This window comes from Lampetra fluviatilis, chromosome 34 (assembly GCF_964198595.1).
Source record: "Lampetra fluviatilis chromosome 34, kcLamFluv1.1, whole genome shotgun sequence".
Classification (NCBI taxonomy): domain Eukaryota; kingdom Metazoa; phylum Chordata; class Hyperoartia; order Petromyzontiformes; family Petromyzontidae; genus Lampetra; species Lampetra fluviatilis.
In genome coordinates this window covers 4,446,444-4,457,400 of record NC_136308.1, presented here as the reverse complement: position 1 = coordinate 4,457,400, position 10,957 = coordinate 4,446,444, and the positions used below count along the sequence as shown (strand labels likewise).

The 10,957-nt window shown below is 44.5% G+C and overlaps 2 protein-coding genes across 6 annotated transcripts in view; both read left to right on the top strand.

Moving 5' to 3' along the window:
* LOC144944306 (glutamate receptor-interacting protein 2-like) overlaps positions 1-10,957 on the top strand; it is a 209,150-nt gene that overhangs the window by 177,996 nt on the left and 20,197 nt on the right. The gene's annotated exons all lie outside the window — the stretch shown is intronic.
* LOC144944307 (protein FAM3A-like) overlaps positions 7,245-10,957 on the top strand; it is a 36,031-nt gene continuing 32,318 nt past the window's right edge. The window contains exons 1-2 of one of the 5 annotated variants that reach the window (XM_078872364.1): positions 7,245-7,473; positions 7,647-7,763. The gene's annotated coding sequence lies outside the window, so the exon portion shown is untranslated. Of the gene's footprint in view, positions 7,554-7,584; positions 7,764-10,957 lie in introns of those variants that run through there. The other 4 variants (XM_078872363.1, XM_078872361.1, XM_078872360.1 and 1 more) reach the window with 4 other exon arrangements.

Sequence of the window (10,957 nt, the reverse complement as noted above, 5' to 3'; positions counted from 1 at the left end):
GGTGGCGATAAAGGTGAATAAAATACACGAAAGTAAATAATGGGCGAACCTGGGGTGGGTGAATTCAGTTAAAGACAAATGGATGAGCGCAAATGATGCTGAATGAATTGGATGGATAGGAAGTGAGTGGTAGCCATGGGGAAATTATAAAGAGGGAACAGGAATGGTAGTGGTGAGAAGGGAGAGATTCAGGGATCGTGGGATGAGTTAGGGGGAAAAAAGTGATTTTTTTAGGGAGGGGGGAAACTAATTAGCGAAGTTCACTGCTTAACGTGGAGGGGAAGTTTGTTCCAGTGAAAGAGGCACAGAGAGGGGCAACAGATTGAGAACGTCGAGGGCGAGACGGAGACGCAGAATGATACAAGAGTGGCAAGAAAGGGTGGGGCAAAGCCATGAAGGGATTTGTCGACCAGGGTGAAGCATTTGAACAGGTAAAGATAATAAACGGGGAGCCAATGCAGTTGGGCCAGAAGAGTCGAGGTATGGTGATTGTGGGGACGGTTGGATGTGATACGTGCAGCGCTGTTTAGGATTTGTTGTGAAAGTCCAAACAGAAGAGAGGTAGATCACAGTAATCCAGTCGAGTAAAGATGAGGGCATGGATGAGGAAGTTTTGCAGCAGGGGTTGAAGTAATAGATGAATGGTTGTATACATGAATAGCTGAATACAAAGATGGATTACTTAGGTGGATAAATGAACAGTTGAATGAATGGATGAGTGAACGGGTGATGTTTGGCGAGGTGGATACATGGCTGGATAAAATAATTCATGAATGCATGCATCAAATGGTTAACGGATAGATAGATATCTGGATTAATTGGTGGATCAATGAACTGGTGAGTGGATGTATACAGTAGATGGATTGACAAATAGATGGATAATCGCTATATCGATGAATGAATGGATAAATGAATGGCCGTAGGATGACGAGATGGATTCGTGAGAAGGTGGATGATGAATGTATGAATCGGTGAATACATGAATGGATGGATAATGCAATGGTTTTTGTTGAAGTTCTGTTATTACGTCTATCGCCAACAGCAGCGCTTAACGTTTTAAAAAAAACACGCATTTACTGTGTCAAAGTGTTATCGGCCAGTGCGAGGTACAAATGCAGTCGTAAAGTTAGAGGTGGGTAAAGTCCACTTCCACCGAAGTATTGGGCGCATTATTCAATGTCTCCTTGATGCTACGAGGTGAGGGCTGAGTGAGTTGACGTGTATTACTTTTCATCCTTTTTTTCGGGATGATTGTACACGACACCTTGAAGCGATGTTCCACCCTCCATCATCAACCATGCCCTGCATCAGTGTTCTTCACTCATCTTCAGCAGAGCGGACACTTTCACCGATCAGACGTCGTCAGTGTGAGGGCTGCCACACCCGATTACATGGCAGTGTTGTTCACTATTTTTATATTCTTGGGTCTTTCGGAAAAGTCACGAAGATAGGTTCAATTCCTGCAGTCACGAAAGCTTTAAGTCAAGATTTAGTGTGTTCACTGTTTGTTTATTGTCGAAGGCCGCGTTCGAGGCCACCAGGAGCTGTCAGAAGCCCGCGGGCCTTGCGATGAAGAACGCCGTTTCTATGTCATCGCCATCCATCCTGTGGTGATGCCACTAATTTTGGTTCTTTCGGTAAAGTCACGTAGAAGGGAAATAATAAAATAATAAAGATATGAATTCACAGCAATGAAATTTGAAAAAATATTTCCTGCTGTGGATTTCACACCTGATGATGATTGCTTGTGTTGCAGTCGAAACGTCGTGAGAATGTTTATTGTTTTATATATTTATTATTTTACTTTTTCCCTTCTACGTGACGTTACCGAAAGAACCAATGATATGAATCCCTGCAGTCACGAAAGAAGCTTTAAATCTAAATTTATGATCGCTCTAATTAGCATTTTCGTTTTATTTACCGTTTCTCTGTCAACCCATCCAGTTACAATTATTTAACGACGGATGACACCTTCAGGGGCACCTGGCGTTATATAATGTTAGGGATTTTTACTTTAAACATATTTGGATGGTGAAGGAGAATGTGCAGAATGTATTTTTTTGTTTACATTCTGTTAAAAGAACACGTTGGCAATTGGTGCTCATTGCTGCATGTGTGGAATCCGGAAACTTGAAACACTGAAGTTCCTTTCATTGCAGACTTGTTATGGAGAATGATTAATTGTATTACATGGCATGAACTTTGGACATGTATGCACCATTACCTTAACACGTAATTTGAATGGATCATGAATGTACCATGCTTTGAATTTATGGGTTTTTTTAATTCATGAGGAATCTCATTCAGATTTTATTTGTACTTGTATGAACTGCTGCTGATTTCTTGGCTGTGGACAAGTTTTAAGATTATAGTACAGTACTGTATTTTCAGCATCACAAGTCGGGTTATCAACTCTGAGGCATATAATTTGAAGATTATTTCACAACACGGGAGGAGGGGCGAACTAGACGAACAAGCATTTATATCCTTCAGTGAGTCATTTAGTATTTCACAACTGACAAACATCATGTCGCAAGGAAGACTTACAGATTTCCCAGGACAGACAACAAGAGAATGTTCCTGGGAAAACCAAAATAGGTGGCAACGCAATTTACAAGTGGCAGAGGTGATCATTTCTATCGAATAGCCGCCTACCTGAAGCCACTTACAACAATTCACCTTATCGCCGAAGTTTTCCGTGCTTGAACCCAACACTTCATGTGAAGTGAATTTAAGCCGTATCACCATGGTGTATTACAAACAGCGATAAGTACAGTACATATATTTTTTTGGAATGTGTATATTATTGAAATATAAACCCTGTTAAAGCTCTGGCCAATGTGCTGTATTAGCCATGCGACCCGTGTGGCGTGTGACTTCATCCCGACTCAAAGAGGAAACAATCCCATGGTACATCTGGACAGTTTTAAAAGCTGGAGTTGAACATGTGGCTTGATGAAAGGCGAGCCACGGTAATTGCCCTGCTGCGAATCCTCTATTTAGGCGATACGAACGTGCGTCATGCACTGCGTCGGTAGGTTTTCGCAAGGTAAATATCTCCGGGCAAAATGTATCCAGTGGTGACGTATCCCACGAATTTGGTAAGTAAAATTTGCGTATGTTTACCAAGGTTTAGAATGTATGGCATGAAAAGATGTTAGTATAGCGCGCAGTTAAAAAAATCCACTATGTTTATCATCTAATAATACATAATAAATGGGCCTGTGTTCATCCACTGCTGAATAAAGGTCTCCTTATGATGTGTCACGTATAGAGGTTATTTGACAACACTTCACTACCCTGGTTAGTCCAGAACTGGTTCAGATGTCACTGGTTCACTGGCGTTAGCGGTAGCCAGGAATCAAAGTCAGCTCACCGGGTTAGAAGGCAGTGAGCAAACCACCGAATTGTACTTATTCTTTGGTTCTTTTCGGTTAAGTCACGTCTAAAAATAAAATAATAAATTAAAATAACATATTACGACGTTTCGATTGCAACACAAGCAATCATCATCAGGTATAAAAGAAATAGCAACAAAAATCTAACTAGAAAACTATAGACAGACATACAAGCAGACAGACATCACAACGGCACACAGAGAGAGGACACAAATCGGCACAAAGAGAGGGGTCGTTTCTGTGACGGTCCCTTAAATATAGAGAGGGGGGGCGGGGAAGGAGAGAGGGAGGGGGCAGAGAGAACTAGCATATCAATGAGTGTACGGCAACGTACTGCTGTTGCAAGTAAGATGACAATGTGGAACGGGCACGCAAAATTGAAAACGGGCACGCAAAATTGAAAATTAGGAGACAGGCACACGAAAATTAAATAACCTAGCAAAATATCGAAATGTGATGTAATACAACACAGAGAGTCGGTTAACACACAATTAACGCATAGCCTGGTTGATTACGTGTTTCAAAATTTGCTAAGTTAGAATTTTAAGTGTGAAAATTCCAAAGAGAGGACACCGAATTGTAAACAACATTTACATCTAAGCGTGAGCTAATACTGGTAGGAACCTCCTGGTTCCACCAGCCCACATGGGATTATTGTGTCCGTCCTTCGTGCAGGGAGGGGCTGGGTGGGGAGGGGCTTGGTAGGGTGGGTAGGGTGGGGAGGGTGGGGAGGGGCTGGGTGGGGAGGGACTGGGTGGGGAGGGTGGGGCTGGGTGGGGAGGGGAGGGTGGGGAGGGGCTGGGTGGGAGGGTGGGGCTGGGTGGGGGGTGGGAGGGATGGGGCTGGGTGGGGAGGGTGGGGAGGGGTTGGGTGGGGAGGGGCTGGGGTGGGGAGGGGCTGGGTGGGGAGGGTGGGGAGAGGCTGGGTGGAAGGGTGGGGCTGGGTGGAAGGGTGGGGCTGGGTGGGGGGTGGGAGGGGTGGGGAGGGGCTGGTCACCCCGTGGTGCCCTTATAAAACTCACCGTTTAACCTACTCACGCCGGCTTGTGCCCGCCCTCACAGTCGGGCATATTTGCGGAATACACCACGCCGCCGTTGACCCTGGCCATTGACCGAGCAACCCAACGTTCCTACCAGCTCCCTCCGCAGGAATGTGTTTAACGTTCATGTGTGTTCGTACGCAGTGATTTATCCGCTGGTCATCAGCTGCCGGATGTTCTGTATCTCGAGACTTCGCGAGAAACTCTATGCCGTGTGGAGGGCCCCATTGGATAAATTAGCCACACGCGGTGCGATTGTGTACCCTCACCTCGAGAGCGCTCTCCTCGCTGAGTACTCTTCTGTAGCGGAGTGTTGGCATGCGGGTGGTCCATGCGCAGCAACCTTTTTGTTGTTGTTGCCCAATCAACTGCTGGATGAGCGCCTTCCCCATGCCAATACGGGTCATGCGTATTCTTCACCGCGCTCGCCAGTGTGGGTTTGTAAAGGTGGGAGCATAGACGTGGGGCCATAGAAGTACGGTGCAACAATGCTTTTTGCTACACTGCCCTCTGATTCCAAGCGCCCTCTGACGCCCAGCGCATAGCCTCGCACAACTAGAACAACCAGTTTCTTCACAGGAACCTTCCTCGCGTAGTTTCCAAGGTATGACGAAATCGGGTACATTCCGAGTTATTTGGTCACAGGCTTGTAGCGGTTCGGGCACTGTAGTGAACATTCCCGAAACTTCTCTGGGTCCGAGCCATCATCCACCTGTCGTGGCTTCAAACATTATACAAATGTGGTCACACACAGCTGCAGCAACACGTGTGCAGTCATGCAAGACGCAATGCCTGAAACTGCTCCACCCACGTCGACGAATATACGTAAAGAACAAACAGGCATGGTTCACTGCATCCCATTTCAGGACAGCCCAGAAGGTACAATGAACCTTTGCTTTGCGTGAGCAAACATAACTTAACGCTGTAGTAACATTTGAATCGTGTTTCGACACATTTTTAACACTGTATCCACGGCATTTGGCCAGCAGAGAGCAAGACGGTAGCGTAACGCTGGATTAGATCATGCAAATTGAATGCTATGCAAATCTCTATCGCAAAAACAATGACAATGTATCCTAGAAAATACAACTTTTCACGTGCTCATTGCGAAATGAAACAAGGGAAAGTTCTCAACCACTTGGAATAACATCATCGAAAATAAATTGGGACCAGCTGTTGTATAGATGTAAGGGGACATTTACAGTTTTTTTTTCTTCTTCACAGAAATGAATTAACGCAATCGTGGAGTCAGGTCACCGTCATTCTATTTCGAAAGACAGGAGATAAAACCGATTTGATGAATTACAGACCTATTCGCTTCTTTTGGCACGTGTATGTATACGGGTCACGCAGATTATAGAGAAACCCTAATGCTGTAATTGGTCATTTAGAGGCCAACCCACTATGACAGCCATCTGGATTGAGAAAGGGGTTCTCTACACATACTGTGCATACTATCAATAAGATTCCAGAAAAGACAAATATCAAATACATATCAAATCCCATTTGCCTGGCCCATGTAGGCTACGAAAAGGAATTTGATTATGTGGAAAATAGTGCAGTTACCCAAGCTATGGCAGATGAAGGCTTTCATAAAGAAACACTGGACTTTATCTAAACTATTTTTTCGAAAGCAACAGCAACACAGAGATTACGTAAAAAGGTAACAACATGCAAATTAAAAAGTATGAGTCGGGCAAGGAGATATAGTCTCACCAAGGCTGTTCACAGTGACCCGAGAAGATATTTTCGAAACATTGGAGAGGATAAATTAAAGGCATGAAGTTAAAAAGTGAATGTAGTAGCCACCCCATGTTGACTGACAATGCAGTCATCATAAGAACTAATGGCAATGACCTACAGGGCAAGAAATGATTGAAAAACATCAACGAGATGCCTTGTGGCAACGCAGGACTGTGATGGATGGCCACAATGAGGGGAGACTTTCACCCAGCAGTGAGTAGATCATGGTTTATGATTACGATAAATACCAGAAGTACATGGGCAAATGTGACAGTTATAAAGTACTAGATTTAACAACAAACAAAGATGTCCCTTGCATGTGCCAAAGCTCTCAGCCTTATCTAGACCACCAGCTTAAAACAACAGCATGCTTGGTCATCTTGTTGCTCAGTCTTAGAGCACTATCTCAAAGAAGTTGAGGAAATGTGGCCAACCAACAGATAGCAGTGAAGACCGGGTTTTGGTATTATTAGGAGTCGTCAAGACAGTAAAGTAATCGATGTCCTGCTGCCATATGCGTCTGAGAGCCTCCTATGTGTAAAGGGCTTACCTTTTTACATTACGGGGACAGTAATTGAAATGTGAAAAGTAGAATATTTATAGATTTCAATTAACGTTTGTGATTGCGATGTTTTTTTCTCGTCATGTATCTGAACGGTATAACATCTGCACCGTCGAAAGGACGCCGATAACAACGGAGCCGAAAACAGCTGATTGGACCCTTCCTGCTGAATTAAATCAATCTATCTAAGAATTTACCAATTACAGATTTGAATTAAGTCAGTTGTACTACTGGAAAGAGCACGCAACGCAGGCGATCTGCGTGCTCCAACAGCAGAAATATCTTAGCGATAACAAACACAGCTACAGCACTCAATGTTTCGTGTTTGGAGTCTACAGGGTGGTCTAGATATCTTGTGACGCCCATTTAATCCTCCAAAACGTAATATTTTTCAAAAGTAATGTTTATTTAAAAACAGAAGCGAATATGCAAGGCAAGGGAAAAGCACGTGTTAGGGTTTAATTAATTGGGGGGGGGGGGGTCACAATATATCTGGGACCACCCTTTACAACAACCGAGCGTTGCTGGAGGCTGAGCTTTGTAGCACTGGCTGCATTAAGCGTGACAGGCGACGTGGACTCCACACATCGCACGGCAAACACAGGGCACACCCTGGGAGACTACAGGAGACGATGCATTCAGCAGCAGCAGCAGCGAGAGGAGTAGCGAGCATCACTTCATTCACCTCCCCGCCGTGTTCCCCGAGGGTTTGCGGGCGATGAAAGGCGGAGGTGGGCCTCCGTAGGTGAATGGGCGAGTGAGCTGCGGATGAGGATGGTGGGTGGGGAAGGTGGTGGTGGTGGTGGAGGAGGTAAAAGAGAAGTGGAGTCGGGGGTGGGAGCTGTTGGGAGCTGGTGGGAGGGCGGGCGTTGCAATGAGGAAGTGTTGGGTGTTCTCGTTGCAGCATTTGAACAGCTGAAGGGCATCAACCAGACCAGCAGCAGCAACAGCAGACTCTGTGTTGGACCGGGAATCTGTGTTGGAGCGAGATCACCAGGCTGAACACCTGGCTACAGGAAAGGTAATCGCAAGGAGCTTCTCTCGTACGTTCGCTGGTCTCAGTGACGCACACACACACACACCTGTGACATGCGCACTTCGATTAATATTACGGAGCCAGTTTCATTGACATACATACAGCGCGTGTGTGTTGTCTACCTCCAGATAGATTTTTTATTATACATACACAGCCTACAATGTGTTTTTAATATGTATGTGTGTGTATAATTTCATTGTTTCTGCTGCAGTTGATTTTTGTAATTAAGATGAAATATATTTTTCGCACAACTTCTAAAGGAAATTAATGATCAATGTTTCAGCCGGCTTAGCATTCTCTTTCAGGGGGAAATTTGTAAGTATATTTACTACTTTCGTACAGTATAGCTGTTTGATTTAGTTTAGATAAAATCAGGGAAGTGGGGGTGATTTGTCTGTTATTGACAGTAAAAAGAAAAGTGTAAATCCTTTAAAAGATTATTTAATACTTAATTTGTTTATTATAACTAAAGCAGGGACTTTGCTTTGCTGTACTCTGTAGAACCGATATTGAGTTTTCTCTGTCACATGAACGGCGAATGGAAACTGCTCCGACTCCACGACTTAGATTGGAACTGTTGCTCTGACGACTAAATATGCCTATTGTTTTTTTTTACATTCGATGTCGTGTACACTTTTTTAGTTGCTTTCTTTTTCATGTTAAGTCAAAGTATTTTTTTGAATGAACGCATTAACACAAACAAATGTGTGCCTTTATGCTGGTTGGGATATAAAAGAGTAATGCGCCGGGTTAAGAGGAGTTCAAAACAAATCATTCACTGACAATGACGTGGAAATAAAACCCGAACATGTTTGTGTTTAACTTTGTATGATACCAAATAAAAGGGGGGGATGACCTTTCTTTAGTTACTGACAGGAGGGAGAGGAGACGAAGGGATTGATTGACTTCATAGCTGAGGGTTACACGTCACGGGACCTTGAGAAAACGGAACAACATTTTGAGACTTGAGAGATGATTTATAAAAAAAAATAACGAATTTTAAAACCGAAGAGGATTTCGAGCTACCGTGCACTGTGCGAAAAATTCGGAGGCCTTAATTTAGATTTTTTTTTGTGCCCATGGGCTGACATCGGTGGTGAATGAAATCCGAACGAGTCTCGGGGAAGAAAAAAAACCCAACCTTCGCTCACCACCTAGACGTGGTGAGCAGCGTGAAGTGTGACCGACCAAACGACCCTGACGTCCGACGCGATGGGATTATTTTAACCGGTGTTGACTCTTAATTTTTAATGACTACCACCTCGAGCCTCGCTGGAGATCAGTGGTTCTTAACCTTTACTGCAGCCTGCGCCAGTTTGGTTCTCCGAAAGGGCATCTCGCATCCCCAGGGGGGTGCGTGCACCCCCAGGTTAAGAACCACTGCTGTATATGGCCACCTGTTCAATCAAAGTCTAGTCATGTATCTTCAAATTCTTTCGCACCCTACGTAGCCAACCGTGCTAATCGGAGGTGCAGGGGAGGACAGCAAACTAACACACAAAAAGACAGTTTGTAAGAAATTCGTTTTCAGTTCAGGATTAAAAGTGCATCGCTCCAGTGGCTTCCTAACATCGGAAGGGGGAGAGCGTTCCAGACGGCCGCAGAAGCGCATCCGAAAGCGCGCGATGCAGTGACCGTCCTTGCTCGATGGCTAGCAACAAGCCGGTGCTGCGAGGATGAACTAAGCTCGCGCGATGGTTCATGTTCTTTGGCGAGATCAGAAAATTTGCTTAAAATTGTCATCACGAGTGGTCATATTCTCGCTGCCTGTGTTCATGTCAAGTTCGTTTATCTTCCGTGAGCACGATTAGCACGGTTGGTGGTTACGTACGGTGCGAAAGAAGTTCCAACATAGGTACGTGGCACCTTTTCTGGCCTAAAATCACCTCGTGATTTTACAGAGGGGACAGCTGCCAAGGGTGGGTTCCTGTCGTAGTGCGCCTTGAAACGGACCGAATGGGAGGTGCGATATAAATAAATATTCACTCGTGATGACGACGATGCTTTCAGCCACCTTGGGTCGGTTTTTTTTATTTGCGCTCATGCGCAACTGCTGACGGCAGTCTCCATTAATTATTTTCGTTTAAAATAGCAGATGCGACTGGATTCATTCATTCTTGCCCAGTTCTCTCGGCGTTCAGATGAGTTGCGACCTCGTTGCCAAGAAGCACGTGCACATCGTTCCTCGCGGACAATGAACCCTCTGGAGAAAATGCTTGTCGCCTGAACGTGCGGTGCTGATTTATACAACAAATTAACATTCGAATCTTTCAATCAGTGTAATGATTACACTGCATGCAGGCCTAACATGTATTTTTTTACAAAGCTTTTATCACCACTAGATTGTAAAAGTGGAATATAAATGTGTATGTACAGCCCTTTGTCAATCCACTGCTCAATAAATACCTCCTCACGCTGCGTCACTCATGGGGATTGTTTGACCAAACTTCACCACGCCTGTTCAGGGCTGGTGGGTGACCTGTTTAGGCGATCGTCGCTGTGGCAGGGACTCAAACTCAGCTAGCAATGTTGATAGCTCGATGCGCGAACCACTGCACCACCTCTCTGCCCAAATGCTGTTTAAATTGCATTTAAATTCTAACACATAAAGCGCGTACTGATCTGTACCGTGACCTATGTAACCATACTTGTAACTAAAATCTGTCCCGTATAACATTTGTACCGTTTGCAGGACACCCACATATATATATACGCTTACAAGCTCACTGTGCCCTTCCTGCTACTAGAGTAAATAACATCTATAAATTATACTCGGGTGTTATTCCAGGCGTTGTGCTCAAGACGCTATCAGGTGAACATGGGATCTTGAGTTTGTCTTGATAGGTAGATCTTCACCAAGGTCTGCAAACCTTCTTTATACCATCTACACAGTATTTTAGGAGTCTTAGCAATGCAATGTGCGGTGTATCACGTTTACACAAGGTAATGTGTGTCTGTATGGACACAAATTATGCTTTTATTGGCCACACACATGCAACTGCGTGACTTCTGCTTGTGCAATACAGAAATGAATTAGGTCATCAATGAGTGAACAACTGGGCACCACTACTAGTCCCTAAGTGCTGCCCTTGCACAAGAGGTATCAGGTGTTAATCCGTTGCCCAAAAACGTGCATAATTCCTGCAACTCTTTTCTGCATTTATATATTTGAAGAAGAA